Source organism: Anolis carolinensis, chromosome 3 (genome assembly GCF_035594765.1).
Source record: "Anolis carolinensis isolate JA03-04 chromosome 3, rAnoCar3.1.pri, whole genome shotgun sequence".
NCBI lineage: Eukaryota > Metazoa > Chordata > Lepidosauria > Squamata > Dactyloidae > Anolis > Anolis carolinensis.
In genome coordinates this window covers 261,192,279-261,209,358 of record NC_085843.1, presented here as the reverse complement: position 1 = coordinate 261,209,358, position 17,080 = coordinate 261,192,279, and the positions used below count along the sequence as shown (strand labels likewise).

At 40.8% G+C, this 17,080-nt stretch overlaps 1 long non-coding RNA gene across 1 annotated transcript in view; it reads left to right on the top strand.

The window, feature by feature from the left end:
* LOC134297878 (uncharacterized) overlaps positions 1 to 10,918 on the top strand; it is a 30,922-nt gene extending 20,004 nt beyond the window's left edge. The window contains exon 3 of the long non-coding RNA XR_010004781.1: positions 9,320 to 10,918. This is a non-coding gene — a long non-coding RNA (uncharacterized LOC134297878). The remainder of the gene's footprint in view (positions 1 to 9,319) is intronic.
* The last annotated feature ends 6,162 nt before the right edge of the window (positions 10,919 to 17,080 follow it).

Below are 17,080 nucleotides of genomic sequence, written 5' to 3'. Positions count from 1 at the left end.
GGCTTGGAAGTGAGGCTGTCTTTTGTTGTGAGTTTAGCCTTGGCCAAAATCTTTTCTGTTATTCAGTATTCCAATTAGAATCTCTCCTGCAGACCTCAAAGGCTATCTAGGTGCATGTGGGAGAATAATGGCCTTTCAGATAGGGTTGTTGTATGTCTTTCGGGCTGTGTGGCCATGTTCCAGAAGCATTCTCTCCTGACGTTTCGCCCACATCTATGGCAGGCATCCTCAGAGGTTGTGAGGTATGGAGAAAACTAAGCAAAGAGGTTAATATATATCTGTGGATAGTCTAGGGTGAGAGAGGTCAGTATGAATGTAGTGTAGTTAATCACTTAAATTAGCATTGAAAAGCTTATCTGCTGTCTTCTTCCTGCCTCTGGGGCATCCTTTGTTTAGAGTCGTTAACTGCCCTTGGTTGATTCATGTCTGGAAACCCTCTGTTTTCAGAGTATTGCTTTTTATTTACTGTTCTGATTTTTGAGTTTTGTAATACTGGTAGCCAGATTTTGTTCATTTTCATGGTTTCTTCCTTTCTGTTGAAGTTGTCCATATGCTTGTGGATTTCAATGGCTTCTCTGTGTAGTCTGACATGATAGTTGTTAGAATGGTCCAGCATTTTTGTGTTCTCAAATAGTATTCTGTGTCCAGGCTGGTTCATCAAATGCTCTGCTATGGCTGATTTCTCTGGTTGAATTAGTCTGCAGTGCCTTTCATGTTCTTTGACTCTTGTTTGGGCGCTGCGTTTGGTGGTCCCTATGTAGACTTGTCCACAGCTGCATGGTATCCGGTAGACTCCTGCAGAAGAGAGAGGATCCCTCTTGTCCTTCGCTGACCGTAGCATTTGTTGGATTTTCTTCGTGGGTCTGTAGATAGTTTGTAGGTTGTGCTTCTTCATCAGCTTCCCTATGCGGTCAGTAGTTCCCTTGATGTATGGTAAGGACACCTTTCCTCTGGGTGGATCTTTGTCTTGACTCTCAGGGCTTGTTCTTGGCCTTGCAGCTCTTCTGATGTCTGTGGTGGAGTATCCATTGGCTTGTAGAGCCCAGTTTAGGTGGTTGAGTTCACCTTGGAGGAGGTGAGGTTCGCAGATTCTTTGTGCACGGTCTGTCAGGGCTTTGATTGTGCTCCTTTTTTGACTTGGGTGATGGTTGGAGTTTTTATGAAGGTATCTATCTGTGTGTGTAGGTTTTCTGTAAACTGTGTGGCCCAATTGTTGATTGGGTTTGCGGATGACCAGAGCATCTAGAAATGGCAGTTTTCCTTCCTTTTCTTTTTCCATGGTGAATTGGATGTTTGGGTGGATGCTGTTAAGATGGTCCAGGAACTTGCTGAGTTCTTCCTCTCCATGGCTCCAAATTGTGAAGGTGTCATCTACGTATCTGAACCAAACAGTTCGCTTTTTTGGTGCTGTTTCTAGGGCCTGTTTTTCAAAGTATTCCATATAGAAATTTGCTACTACTGGGCTGAGAGGGCTCCCCATGGCCACTCCATCCTTCTGTTCATAGAATCCAGTGTCCCACTGAAAGTAGCTAGTGGTGAGGCAATGGTGAAACAGGGCTGTGATGTCTTCTGGGAAGTTTTGTTTGATTAGTGTGAGGGTGTCAGCTACTGGGACTTTGGTAAAAAGGGACACCACATCAAAGCTGATCAGGATGTCCTTGGTGCTTAGATTGAGGTTGCTGATCTTTTCTATAAAGTGTGTAGAGTCCTTGATATAATGTGCAGTGAGCCCAATGTGGGTTTGTAGCTGTGTAGCCAGAAATTTTGCCAGGTTGTAAGTCGGCGATCCAATGGCACTTACCATACATCAAGGGAACTACTGACCGCATAGGGAAGCTGATGAAGAAGCACAACCTACAAACTATCTACAGACCCACGAAGAAAATCCAACAAATGCTACGGTCAGCGAAGGACAAGAGGGATCCTCTCTCTTCTGCAGGAGTCTACCGGATACCATGCAGCTGTGGACAAGTCTACATAGGGACCACCAAACGCAGCGCCCAAACAAGAGTCAAAGAACATGAAAGGCACTGCAGACTAATTCAACCAGAGAAATCAGCCATAGCAGAGCATTTGATGAACCAGCCTGGACACAGAATACTATTTGAGAACACAAAAATGCTGGACCATTCTAACAACTATCATGTCAGACTACACAGAGAAGCCATTGAAATCCACAAGCATGTGGACAACTTCAACAGAAAGGAAGAAACCATGAAAATGAACAAAATCTGGCTACCAGTATTACAAAACTCAAAAATCAGAACAGTAAATAAAAAGCAATACTCTGAAAACAGAGGGTTTCCAGACATGAATCAACCAAGGGCAGTTAACGACTCTAAACAAAGGATGCCCCAGAGGCAGGAAGAAGACAGCAGATAAGCTTTTCAATGCTAATTTAAGTGATTAACTACACTACATTCATACTGACCTCTCTCACCCTAGACTATCCACAGATATATATTAACCTCTTTGCTTAGTTTTCTCCATACCTCACAACCTCTGAGGATGCCTGCCATAGATGTGGGCGAAACGTCAGGAGAGAATGCTTCTGGAACATGGCCACACAGCCCGAAAGACATACAACAACCCTGTGATCCCGGCCATGAAAGCCTTCGACGACACATTGAACGCCTTTCAGATAGCCTAGAGCCAAGTTGAATAAGGCTTTAAAGATCATAATTAGGCCTTTGAAATGTGCCTGGGAACAATTGCCGACAGCAGGATCTCTAAGACAGGCTGTATCAAAATGCCAAAATGGCAGCATTTATCACATTTTGGTACTAAGGAACCAAAACTATACTAATCTGGCTCATTACATGAGGCTAGTGATACAGGATACCAGGCCATATTTATAGGTAGGGCATTTGTATTTTATCACATTTAATGGATGGTTATAATTTTTGTTACCTGACCTGCATAGTGCATAAGCATCAAACGTTTGGAAATAATCTTTCTAATGAATAAAAAAATGCAAAACTATTACATATGTGGCAATCAAGAGAAAACCTCATTGTGGAAGTGGCACAAAAACGTTGGTTAACTTTGAAGAAGTATTTTAGCATTTACGATTGTAGATTTTTGGTGTGAAGTCTGACTGGGAATCAACTACCGGTAATTTGTAGCATACCGATACCGTTATGTAGTGCTGGGAAAATTCAGGGCAACCTGCCCCTTGGATGAGTAATAGCAGCAAAATCTGGTAAAAAAAAGTTCAGAGTATATAAGAAACTTTCTTTGATTAAATGATGAACATTATTTCAAGATCATGTATCCTGTAATAAATTAAGGATGTTCTTCCTCTCTACTGCCAGCCCCACTTCTCAGAAAGTATGTGGCTCTCTGGAACAATCAGAGAAAGGGTGAAGATTGCTGAGAAAGGGATAATCATCCAGATTGGGCTTGGATCCTAAAATAACCAGGGTTCTTCCTTGCATACAGAAGCTTTGTGCAAATACAGTTTCTTCACATATCTGATGAATACACAGACTGTGTATGTGTAAGTGGATGGATCATGATATGCCTCAGTAGCAGGAATTGTGCTAGCCTGCATGGTTCCACAATCCCACTCACATATTATTTCAATATATAGGGAGAGTGTCGTTTTCAATCCTCCATCCATCAAATAAATCGTTGGAACGTTAATATACCCAGTAGGGCAGCATGTAATATTTTGCCCAGTAGCACAGCTATGTTTATTTGTTTATTTACAGTATTTATACCCCACCCTTCTCACCCGAAGGAGACTCAGAGTGGCTTAATGCCAATTATACAATTAACAAGGACAGACAACACAAACAGAGGTAAAGGCGTTTTTTCCCAACTTATTTCCGGCCTGTTTGGAGTACTACTTGGACACCCCAAATATTAAAATTTCAAGACTGTAATGAGCTCTATGGAAAGTGAAGAGGAGGTTGTTTGTGTGGCTTCATTGCGTTTACAGAAAGGAACTAGTTCCTTGATGACAGTTCCCAGGAGGAGTCGTCAAAGTTGGTAAAAACTGGTTGGCTCCTGTCCTAAATACATTAATGAGACAAGAGCAGCTCCTTAACAGAAATAATAAATAGACAGGGCAGAAAAACGAGACTCTGGTGACATCACCTTGTTGATTTAATCACTCCTACCTATGTGCTCATGTATAATGGATATACATTGCACGCCTTGTTGGCATGCAATTCTATATGGTTTATGTCATCTTGCAAACACCTTACTCCCATCGCTGCTATATACAAGATGTATGGTTCCCCAAGGTCCAGCCTGTATGTTGCAAGAAACTGCTATATAATACCTTATTCTTTGCCAACTTGTGCTTAATCCCAGTAATCAGAAAACAATGTCTTTCTTGGCTTCTCCTGTGGCCAATAAGTCACAGCTGCAAGTAAATGTGCTGAGCCAATTTCATGCTTAGTATAATTCTATTGTTTTAGCCTACTCTGACGGAACACCCAAGGCAGATCTGACCCATTATCTCTTTCATGTTTATGACACATTATGTGGCGTGTGAACTGACTGAGGCAGCTGGCCTGATGTGTCATTACTACGCAAGGAGAGGAGAGCTGATGAAATTTGTGAAGCGCAGAGATGAGCTTCCTGTCTCTGGCTGCTCGCGCAACAATATCTTTCATTTAAAAGGTGACCGTGAGCTATGAAAATGGCGGTCAAAGTGACACCATACAAGGACCTCTTGAGTAATGTAGCTTGATCACCATGGTACAAATGCAATGAAGTCAGTCAGCCCTGACTTTAGGTCTTTTTGGATTCCCTGAGGGAAGTGCCTGGGTATAAGGAAGAGAATAATGTGGTGTTTTTTTCAGAGCTTGGCAAAAAGGTTTTTTTGGACGACAGTTTCCAGAATCCCAGCCAGTATCTAATAATGTTCCAAACTCTAATATGTCATCAATTTGTCATTTTTCATGATTGTTGATGTTATCTGACATTGCTTTGACCTACTTTAAATACCACTTGGTGAAAAGCAAGTATACAAGCCTTTCAAATCAGTGTGGGCAGATCTCAAGCTTGTTGGAAATCACTTTTTTTTTTGACATCTTGAAATCCACTAACTGGATCCTAATGGAAATGACATATACTTGAAGATAATAATAATAATAATAATAATAATAATAATAATAATAATAATAATAATGAAATAATAATGAAATAATAATGAAATATGAAATCCAGCATATCTATCTTGTTTGCTGTGTCATAATAAAATAATAATAATTTTATTTCTTACCCACCTCTCCTCACTCCTCGAGGTGGGTTACAACACAGCTAAAACACATAATCATTTAAAAACACTCCATAAAATACAGACATTAAAACATATTTCCATAAAATACATATTAAAATACACAAAACAAAAGTTAGACATAGAGTGGAAGTTCAGATCAAGAAGTATATTTCAGATAAAAAAGTACTCAATAGCCTGACCAGCTATGTAATAACAAGTGAATTTGTTCAGATGAACAAAAACCTGCCCTCCCACCCAGCAAGTTATAAAGCTTTATTAAAATAGATCAGTCAAAAGTTATAAGTGACAGATGTGAAGAAAGATTTGTTTCAAATATAGAAGAAATACTCAATTACCCTTCCAGCCCCACAAAACACTATCCACGTGTTAAAACAGGAGACAAACTGAATTGACTGCCTGGAGTATGATTCAATAGTTTCAAATAGAAAAGCAACATTTATAGCACTCAAACTTTAGGGGTTGTTAAAATGTGGGTGCATTTTTCATGCTGTGAAGAGCAGAGCTATATTGGGAAGCCAGCTACTCTTAGAGTGGGAGGTGTGCTGTACGTTTCCATTCCCCGTCTTCCACCTCCAGGCTGCTTTTCTTTTTCTCCTCAAGTCCTCGTGTTCATTGACAAATTTAGAGTTTGGCACACTGTGATGGAAATTATGTCAGCCTACACTGCCTGATTGAATGGGTGTTGATAATGGAACTGAATGGCAGGCCTGAAAAAAACAACGCCAAGTGGCAGAAGGGAATAAGCTGGAGAACAATTGTACTCTCCTTTTTAAGTCCATTGTCCTGTTTCCTTACACCCTTATAAGGGTTGCTTGGAAGACTGTGAAAGATATCTGCTCTTTCCTACAGACATGAAAGGAAACGGCTTGCATTGACCCAGACCTTTGGTTGACCTAACCCAGGACATATAGTGAGTCAGTGAATTCTTTTTCCCTAGCCTTTACTTCAGAGGCTTTCACTTGAGATGCCTGATATTGAAACTGGAGCAAAGCCAGCCTGAGAAATCTTGCTGCCATTCAACATACACAAGCCAGCCAACCTGGCAGGTGAATCTTATTTCAACTCCACCTCATTTTTGAACCCACATGTGGTGTTAAGACAGCTTAACTAGCATATAGCAAAGTTATACTTTAAAGCTCAAAACAAACACTCCAAGTGCTGGTTATGACCTATACATTTGTATACAACATGGGTTTAGACTTTCTGAAATTTTGTATTTCCCTAAAGAAGACTAGTTGAGTTTTCCAGTTTTGGAAGGAGGTGTTTTCTTTGGCCTCAGCACCATCACAGATACCCGATGAGAATTGGAGAGAGCCTTCTTGGAGGCTGTCTCCAGGATATTAAATTATCTTTGCAACCCTTTTGCCACTTCCTGTTTGAACAGGGATTCCCCTTTAATTGGTATTGCAACTGGTATGCTGGTTTTAAAGTGGAAGAGGTTTTAATGTGTTTTCAACTGTTCAAGATTTAGAGTGTTTTAGCTATCTTGTTTGACTATACAATGTAAACTGTTTTGGGCCCTACATGGAATTACAGCAGGATAAAAATAAATAAATAAATAAATAAATAAATAAATAAATACAGAATGCTCTCCTCAGAATGCAGTATGGATTTCTGTATCTCAACCACTGAAAGCAAATATTTTGGTAACAAACTGTGAGACAGTGTATTTGGAAGACTAAAGTCATGTATTGTTATAGGTCATTGAACTTCTTTTCAAAAAATATTACTAAACATAATTAAATCCTTATGAGGAGTCTCCTGAGTTGGGCGAATCCATACCTAATGTCTGTGGCCCTTCTTTCCCTGGCTTGAGGATGGTTGCTGGTGTGATGTCTGGCATTATGACTAAAATAGAATTGCTAAATCAGGACAATCCCAGATCTTGAGATTTCAGAACCAAAATCTTAAACTAAGAATGGCCTCTTAAGATGTCATGGCTGTGGGCCCTAGTGTCATAACTTATTCCTGGACAACTTGTACAATGGGGACAAGGAGGCACTTTGCCAGGAAGCTTTAACTCTTGATAGTAGAGCTCTCACTAAGTCGGAGGAGATGGAAGCTGCAGCTATGGGGGACTCTGCTCCCCAGCAATAGTTGGCAGAGGCCATAGATCAGGTGGTCTCCAAACTTTTAAAGCAGAGAACCGATTGATGCCCCCCCTCCCAGACTGTTGGGGGCCTGGACTATAGTTTGGAAAAAAAACCCGAATTCTTATGCACATTACACATATCTTATTTATAGTACAAAAATTATGGAATTGTTGTTGTGTACTTTCAAGTTGTTTCAGACTTAGAATGACCGTAAGTTTGAAGTTTAGGGCGGGGGTCAGGTAAATTACTTTTCAGGGCCACATCCAGCCTACAGGCCTTAGTTTGGGGACCCCTGCCATAGATGCTGAAGATCACATGCCCCATCCTTTGTTGAGCCATGCCCGGCGCTGGTGAAGCAATAGATGCTGACCTGATTAGGTACCTATGGCCTTGATGGACCTGCTCATAAATACCCAAGCAGTTCTTTCCTAGCCTTAGTGCTGACAACTATCTTATTTGGTTGCCTCTTGCATTCTTGTTTTGTCTTGACTTCAAACTGGCCACATTTTGGACTACTCTGTTTATTCACAGGTGGTTTGTGTACCTGGATTTCTGATCTGCTGATACATCTACTGAATTACCATATTTATTTGAGTCTAATGCACCATTGAATCTAATGCACACCTCAATTTTCAAATCCCCAAAACCAAAAAAAGGATTTGCTGGCAAATGTAATGTGCAGCGGCACTAAGTGTACTTTGTTCTTTGTCCCGGGGGATCACGGGGGCTGCCAAAGAATGCTGATAACTCAACAAACTACAAATCCCAGAATTGCTTAGCATTGAGCTATGGCTATTAAATTACAGATTATGTCCCACAAATAGGAGTCCCACATGCTCCTGAAGTAGCTTCACCTTTTGCTTTGGCTCAGCACTAAGATCACCATATTACACGAATTTCATGCACAACCTAATTTTGGGAAGGTAATTTAGCCAAAAAAGATAAGCATTAGATTAAAGCAAATACAGTATTTAGCAACCACACCTTATATGTTGCTCAGGTAAGCCATGACCACTGACCAAGACTGCATTGTCTACTCAATAGTTACTACAGACCAATCACCTACTTCCTTGTGCACTTGCTGACTTGTTTTTCAGAACATGTGTTACAAGGGAGACGCTACAAGAGGCAGCCACTTATAATGCAGTTAACCATTATAACTATCAACTAAAGAGTGTCCCCTTCAAATAAAAACAACATCTAGCAAATGAGGAAACTATATATCTGTACACTGGGGAGAACTGAGGAAGAGGGGTCAGACCCTGAAATCTGGCAGCCTTCGTATGGAAGCTGATTTAAAAAATCTAGTAATATTAAATAAGTTCTTCGTAACCTGAGTGAAATGATATTTTTTTAAAAAGGAAAATGGTCATGCTATCATATTATCAAATCACATGAATGCACCAGATTGTGGAGAGGCAGCAATAAACTGAAGACTAGCAAAACAAAAGAAGAGAAGGGCAGCATCTTTTGAAATTGGACTTTCAGAAAAGAAAAGAAAAAGCTGCTTAATAGAGCAGAAGATTCTGAATTACAGATAAATCTATTATTCACAGTCTCTCGGATAATGCATCAACCCAATTGCTTTTATGCATGTTAAAGGGAGGAATTAGATGAATTTACAAGGGTCAAATCCTGCCCTAGCTTCACAGAGGTCCTCTTTGCTTTGTGTCAGTGGGCATTTTGTTAGGATGGCTAATGTGTTATGGAGGGCTTAGCATTTGAATTCCCTCTGGGCCTGAACTTTGAGTGCTTGGTGGCACCTGAAATGGGGATGCGATTTTAAGGAGCTTAGCTTCTGAGGATTTAGGCAACAAGGCTTTTAGGCTTTCCTAATGCACAACCAAATCTTATATTTATAATTTGTCCCACTTCCCATGTAGTGAGAGGCACCAGGGGGTAATGCTGCTTGGGCACGGATTGAGAGGGTACTGCAGATGTGTTATTTTTGCAATGTTTGTTTTATTTACAGTTTAAAAAATGACAAGCAAAGCAGGAATGGAAACATGAGGGAGGCACTCCAGCAAGACAGCGATCCAATATTTAACATCGGATTGCCAGAAAGAGAGGTCCAGCAGCTTCAAGGTGATTTCAGCCAATACACAGCCTACTCTTTTTTTCTCTTTATAGGCATTTGGACTGATCCAGTAGACCTCTTCTTGTCTAAGCTCTGATAGATGTGTGGTATATTGGTTTGAGTGTTGGACTAATATTGAGTAATTTCAGCTTCAGGTGTCTCGGCATGTCTAACTTCCCAGAAGACAAAATCAGACACAGATGGGTAGAAAGCAAAAGCAGAGGTTTAGTCTCAATGGCCAGAGAAGATGTCAGCAGAGAAAGCACTCCAAAGTACTGACATACCTCAATTGTAAACCCAGAGCATTTTTAATTTCATTTGACAGCTATTCAAGAAAACTGCACCACCTCTGGATTGTTCAAAAAACTGTCCAGCTAGGATCCGTGTTCTGATTGGCTTAGGACTCTGTCGGATGTCATCACTAGTTGGCTCTTTGTGGTGATGAAAAGTCAATAAGCTGTCATTTGAGTATTTGAAGTGTCAGCCCATTTAAAGGTCCCCCTCAGAGAGGAGCACAATCCAAAAAGAATGTGATGTGCCAATATACTTAATGAGGTAGCTCTAGGTAACACAATAAGGTTAGTTCAGTGTACACAATGGATACTTGGGGATGATGACCATTTCAAAAGGGGTGGTAGGCTTGAAACATGAGTGCTGGATCTTTTCCACAGATAGCCCTGAGGCATCATTTTGACACCTCAGGTAAATCCTTGACAGGTCACAAGATCTGTCTGGAAGGGTCCACAGGCATGCCACAGTTTAAAGAAGCAGATCTGTTCCTGGGCATTCTTTAAGAGAAATTTGGTACAAGAAACATGGAAACATGGAAAGAATAGGAAGAGCATAACCTACAATATTTCACAGATGAAAATTGAATTATACATGGACAAGCAACATCAGAATGCTAATAAAATGGATACTTCTATAACAAAACAAAACAAAAAAACCTCTGGTTTCAGAAAGGAGAAAATGAAGGGTCTTGAAAAGTGTAAAAAGACTTCAGTAGGTTGCCATTGTCAAAGCTACCATCCCATTTGGAATAATGAAGGAATAAGCTACCTCCATAGGAATGGATCCAGTAAGTAACCCTTAGGTTCTGGGACCAATTTCCTTCTGGCAGCTTTTTAGGGTACTTCCAGACAGCACCAAAATCCAGATTTTAAATGGGAGGTTAAAAAAATCATACCCTGACTGCAGGTCTCTACACAGACTTCTTAGTCCCAGGATTGGATCCTCCGCAATCCTCACAGGCTTACTCTGTATTGGAACAAGATTGAGGGCAGACAGGGAACATCCAGTGTAATTTTTAAAGACAAAAATCATGCCATTTTGCTGGACTGTATATATGCACATGCAAGTATCTTAATATAAATATAAGCAGATTCGTATGTGTGCATATGAGGTTCAGTGCATAATGGAGGGATTTAAAAAACAAACTTCAGCTGGATCTCTCCCTCCAATTGATACTTCAAGCTCTGTTTAATATCATAAAATTTAAAATACAGAGTTTCATAGATGTCACGACCCAGGTTGCAAAGGCACCAATAACCAAACACAGAGGCCAGAATCTAACTAATATCTTTATTGAAGGAATATATAAGGTTAGTAAAAGCAAATGTAAAAGATAGTCCAGAAGCAGACCTTTCAGGAAAGGTCAAAATTAGTCCAAAGAAATAATGTCCAATATGAAATATTAAGGTCCAAAGTTGTAATCCAATAACCGAAACACTCACTTTGCCAAGCAAAGTGAGGGGAGATGACAAGGTCCTTTAGTCCATAAACTTGAGCAAGGCTAGGAAATAACTTGATACTTGAAACAAGGCTTAAAACGTGGAACAAGGTAACTAAGAACAAGAACAAGGTCCGTGGAATAACTTGGTAAAATCCGTGGAACAAGGCAAGGATTGGTCCTGGGAAACAAGGCAAAGTCCGTAGATAAACAAAGGCTGGGAAGCAAGGCGAAGGCTGGATAGCAAGGCAAGGCTTGAGCAGGAGCGAGGCTTGAATCGGAGCGCGCTGTCCAGACACAACTCGCTCCGTAGGCTGACGAATTGACTCCGCGAAGTTACTACGCGGGTAAAACCCCTAAATAGAGTCTAACTTTCCCGCCGAAGCAGTTCTCTGGGAATCAGAACCGAAAGCTAAAGTCTGAGACCAGATGTGAGACTCCCCAAAGATTCTCACGAGAAGCAGTCTTAATTGGCCACATTCTTAGCTGCAATCCTCGCACTCCTGCGCGAAGCTGATTCCAAACTTCTCTGTTGTTTACAAAACTCCCGGCGCAAGAACACGGGAGAAGTAGGCTCTGGGGTTGTTTGACATACTTCTGGGAGACAACTTTCTTGCAGGTGCAAGGTTCCCAGATCTGCCTGGGAAAGATCTGGCTGAGAGGAATCCAGTTCTGACTGGGAAGGTAAAAAACCCAAGTTTTCCTCCTCATCAGGAATTACAATGTCCTGAGCAGGACTACAAGGCCCATGAGTCATCACAATAGATTTCTAATTGCTCTCCTTTAGATGTGTGTCTGTTTTACAGACCAATCAGCTGTTTTGGGCTTTTTAAAAGTGCAATTGCACTGGTGCAGTCTGGGGGCAAGAAGGAAATCATGTGTTTTTTACGAGTGCAGGGACATACAATGATGCAAATATACGCATTTTCCGGCTGGAATCGGGATATAAGCAGACCTTTTTAACATGTGTTTTTCGTCCATTGCAGGAAATCAGTGCGGATTTACCACTAGCTTCATTTAGCCACACACCCTTTTTACCCGGTAACCTCCGCATTTTAGGTGCAGTATAGAAGGGTCATTAAAGCCACACTGACTTCAGGGCCATGATTTTGTTCTCCAACATAACCAGGTCCCAGTGAACCTCTTCTGTCTGTTGCTTTAGGTGGGAATTTGACTTTGCAGCTTCTTGTTGTTGCATGTTTGTGGAAGAAATAGAAGAAGCACCTGCTTGTAAATCCCGACTGAGAGTAAGTGCTTTGTCACCTCTCTCCCTCTTGCTATGTACAGAGAGAGCAACCCGCTAGAGTAATTCTCCCTTCTGTTGATTGAGGGCATGAACAGTGGCTAGAACACAAATGGCTTAAAGAAACAACCTAAAGGCTTTATAGTAGGAACTCCATTAATACAAGAACATTATCTTGGGTGTTAAGATAATACTGAGCTAAACTAGTTCCACGTTTGGAAGTAACTGAGGCCCCTTCTACACTGCCATATATCGTAGGATCTGATCCCAGATGATCTGCTTTAAACTAGATTATATGAGTCTCCACTGCCAGATAATCTGGGATGAGAAGATAATATGGGATCAGATCCTTGGATATATGGACAGTGTGGATGGGGCCTGAGAGTGGGGGAAAAGGGTGGGAAAAGATCCCCAAAGAGGTGGAAAGATCCCTAAAGAGAAGCACTTTACACTACTAACAACGGGAGCTCACTCTGTCCATGGATTAAAACCTCCAACCTTCTGGTGAGCAAGTTCAACAGCTCAGTGGTTTAACCCACTGCGGTCCAGGAAACAATATGAGTTATTATTAAAAAAACACAATAGAGAAAAGGATAATTTATTAGTAAGAGGGCTGACAGGGAAGAAGTGTTTAGTTTTTGTCATCATCATCATTACCATAATAGTTAGTAGCAGTTGTAGTGGCAGCACTCAGAGTACTAAGTAAGAACTATATGCCCAACTGTTTCACTTTTAAGCAAACATGTATTGGTTACAGCCTTAAGCTTATGTTAATCCTCAGGTTGATGTCAATGCAATGTAAAAGGGCCCACATTGAGCTGGACGGTGTCGTGTGTAATTGTGCAGAACAGTTTGTGAATTGGGGGCAGGGCATGACAGTCCCTGACTTATATTTCCCGTTGAACAAGAGGAACTTTCAGTTGTTATCACGTCCAGACTGGGACAGTTTCTTTCCACTGTAGGTTAGGAAATGTACATTCTTTGGTTGGTATGTGTCGTTTTACAGAAGGACATTATTCATCCACGCACAGCCCAAGAGTGGTCTAACCGCACGTAGGGGGAAAGGGGCTATTAGCAGCAGTGCTTCCTGTTTGGAGAAACAGAACACTTTCTGTTTGCGCTTGCTTCCCATGAAACAGCAAAAAGTGAGAACTGTCTGGGAATGAGCCAGAACATTTGCTCATTTAGAACCAGGGCATTTAGAAATGCAGATAAACTGATTTCCTAGCAGTTGCAATGCCTCACCCTGCCTAAATGAACTAGATTAAGAAAAATTAGTTCCCTTCAACATAATCAGGCAACAGTAGATTACAAAGACTTTTATGAAGCTGAATCCCTCAGGAATTATTGGTTAGATATGGCCCAAATCCACAGTAAAGCAATCCTGAGAGGTGGCCATCCAGTTTCCAATGAGGTCTCTATTGGAGATACAGCAGTTCCCAATGTAGTCCCTCAAATGAGCTGAATATGCATAAGATAGCCAGAAGAAGGCGAAATGTTGTGCAGAAGCCCCTCATTTCCCTAAAATTTTTACATTCTGTAGATTTTGTGATAGCCCAATCAGCCAACACAGAAGTTCTTACTTGGAACAAATGCCTAACAACATCAGAAAGACTGAACCAATGGTGTTGCAGGAGAAATATAGATGCTATAGCTTTGTATTAATTAGGGGTCACATTACTTCCTTTTTTGCATGTCCTATTCACACATTTTGTGTTGTTCTTAGTTAAGACATGTGGGATTTTTCTGAGACAGAAGAAGGAAGTCATATTTTCTTGCTCATCATCCTGACCAGAAAGAGCCCTTCATTGTTCCCAAAGTTTTGCTTCATCATAAGCTATTTTTTTCTATTTTCTTCTTTCTGTTTAGTTTTAGCATTTCTTTTAGAACTCCACTGACATCATGATGTATATGATCTGGTACTTATTAACTTTTGTTTTTAGAGTAGCGGGACTAGTGTGGGAAAGTGGTTTGAGTGTTGGACTACAACTCTGGAGACCAGGGCTTGAATCCCCACTCGGCCATGAAAATCCACAAGGTCACATACTCTCATTGGAAAACCCTGTGATAGGCTCTCTTAGGGCAGTGGTTCTCAACCTGTGCGTCCCCAGATGTTTTGGCCTTCAACTCCCAGAAATCCTAACAGCTGGTAAAATGGCTGGGATTTCTGGGAGTTGTAGGCCAAAACACCTGGGGACCCACAGGTTGAGAACTACTGCCTTAGAGTCACTAAGTCAGAAACAATTTGAAGGTACACAATAGCAATAAAGAGGAGAGACAATTTGTAGCGATACCTTTGCACTCCCTTAAAGGGGTTGTATATATTTTCTCTTTGCTTGATATATTACTATTTTTAAAATGTATTCAGTTGTGTAATATTTCATCTATTTTGCCACTCTTTGTTTCCTGTTTGATTGCTGTTATGGTTATTGTTTAAAGAAAACGTTGTGAGTTTTTAAAGGTTTTATAAAGATACTAGCTTTGCCTGGCCACACGTTGCTGTGGCTTATGGGAATCATTTGTTGGCCAGGTGGAATAGTAGTGAATAGCCTTGCAGCCTCAAAGCCTGGCCTTTTTCTGGAGTAGCTGGAGTAGCACCCTCAATCAAAAAACCACTTTGAAGCCTGGCTACTTAGTAGGGGAATCCTTGTTTGGCCAGCTTGAACTGCCAAACACTGAATAGCCTTGCAGCTTAAAAGCCTGGCCGCTTTCTACATAGGGCATCCTTTCTAGGCCTGGTTGTATGGGACAGAGTAGCCTCGTGGCTTCAGAGCTTGGGGGTTTTCTATCTAGGGGAAATCTTGGTTGGCCAGGTTGAATAGCACTGAATAGCCTTGCTGCTTGCAAACCTGGCCACTTTCTACCTTGCAGAATCCTTGGCTGGCCGGGTTGAATAGCAATTAATAGTCTCAGTGTGGCAGGTATGAATGCTGCAATTAGCCACCTTGATTAGCATTTAATGGCCTTGTAGCTTCAAAGCCTGTTTGCTTCTTGCCTGGGAGAATCCTTTGTTGGGAAGTGTTAGCTGGCTCCGATTGTTTCCTTTCTGGAATTCCCAGTTTCCCTGCTTTCAGAGTGTTGCTCTTTATTTACTGTCCTGGTTTTAGAGATTATATTGTTCCGTATTATTATACCACTGTAAATATTTCATATTACAGTAGAGTCTCACTTATCCAACATTCACTTATCCAATGTTCTGGATTATTCAACACAGTCGGCCTTTTAGTAGTCAATGTTTTTGTAGTTAATGTTTTCAATACATTGTGATGTTTTGGTGCTAAATTCATAAATATAGTAATTACTACATAGCATTACCGCGCATTGAACTACTTTTCTGTCAGATTTGTTGTATAACATGATGTTTTGGTGCTTAATTTGTAAAATCATAATGTAATTTGACGTTCAATAGGCTTTTCCTTAATCCCTTCTTATTATCCAACATATTCGCTTATCCAATGTTCTGCCAGGGTGTTTATGTTGGATAAGTGAGACTCAACTATATATTTATAATCTTGTATTATCTGCTTAGAACTGGATTATATGAGGCTCCTTCTACACAGCTGTATAAAATGCACACTGAAATGGATTATATGGCAATGTGGACTCAAGAAAATCCAGTTCAAAGCAGATAATATAAGATTATAAATGGGTAATATAGCTGTGTGAAAGGACCTTGAGTCTACACTGTCATATAATCCAGTTTAAATAAGATAATCTGTATTTTATAGGCAATGTGGAAGAGGCCTGATTGAAGAGGCCCTGGGTGCCATTCTCAGGGTGCCTCCAAAAATGTACATACAGGTGTTTTTCTCATTTGGTATACTTGGTGTCTTTTGCTTTAATGAATACACCATTTGAATGTTTACATATTCTGTGCAACTATGCATCACACTTAAGGCCCCTTGTATGACCTCCATTGTTAACATCTCCAGGTCTTCCTCCTTGTGATATCACGGTGGATCATCTCTAACCAACTGTAGTTTTGAGAATTATAGATAAAGACATGTTGGTATAATGTGCACACTGAATATAGACCTGATTGTTTGGGCCTAGCATCAACACAAATGGTGTTTTTGCATCCATGCAGCTGCCCAAGGATGTCTGGCCTAAATAAACTTATGTTTGCTGAATAAATTGCTAATCTGTGGTTTAACCTAACATGGGGATCAAGCCTGACATTCAGTCTAATGTGCCATGTTGGGGCAAAGTTTTCCTTTGTGCTGACACTAAATGGAAATGGAGCTCTAGACAGTTCAGTTCAGTGACCTTAGGTTCCCTCTGGAATAATACTCCATCGTTTGATTAGAGAAACCTTAGTGTGGGGAAAATATGACTTGGTGTGTCTTGCAGGAGCTTTTATGTTGCTTCAGGAATATAGATAACCACAGGCAAGTAATTCAAATAGCCAAGGAGTTTCCAGGTGACCTGGAATAATTAATGAGAGTAGAAGGACATCCGAAGAAGTAGTGTTTGCAGTGTATACCAGGATGTTGTGGAAAGGCTGTCCAGACCCCACGCCTACACTGTCACTTTCATTTATAAGATTACTCATTATTATGGCTGAAATTAAGAAAACCATCTCCAGGTGCAACCCTGTGCCTTCTACCATGGGAAGCAAGTCCAAAGTAGACTTGATGTTTAGGATATAATCAACAACAGCTGGTGACCTCTATGTCGGGGAATT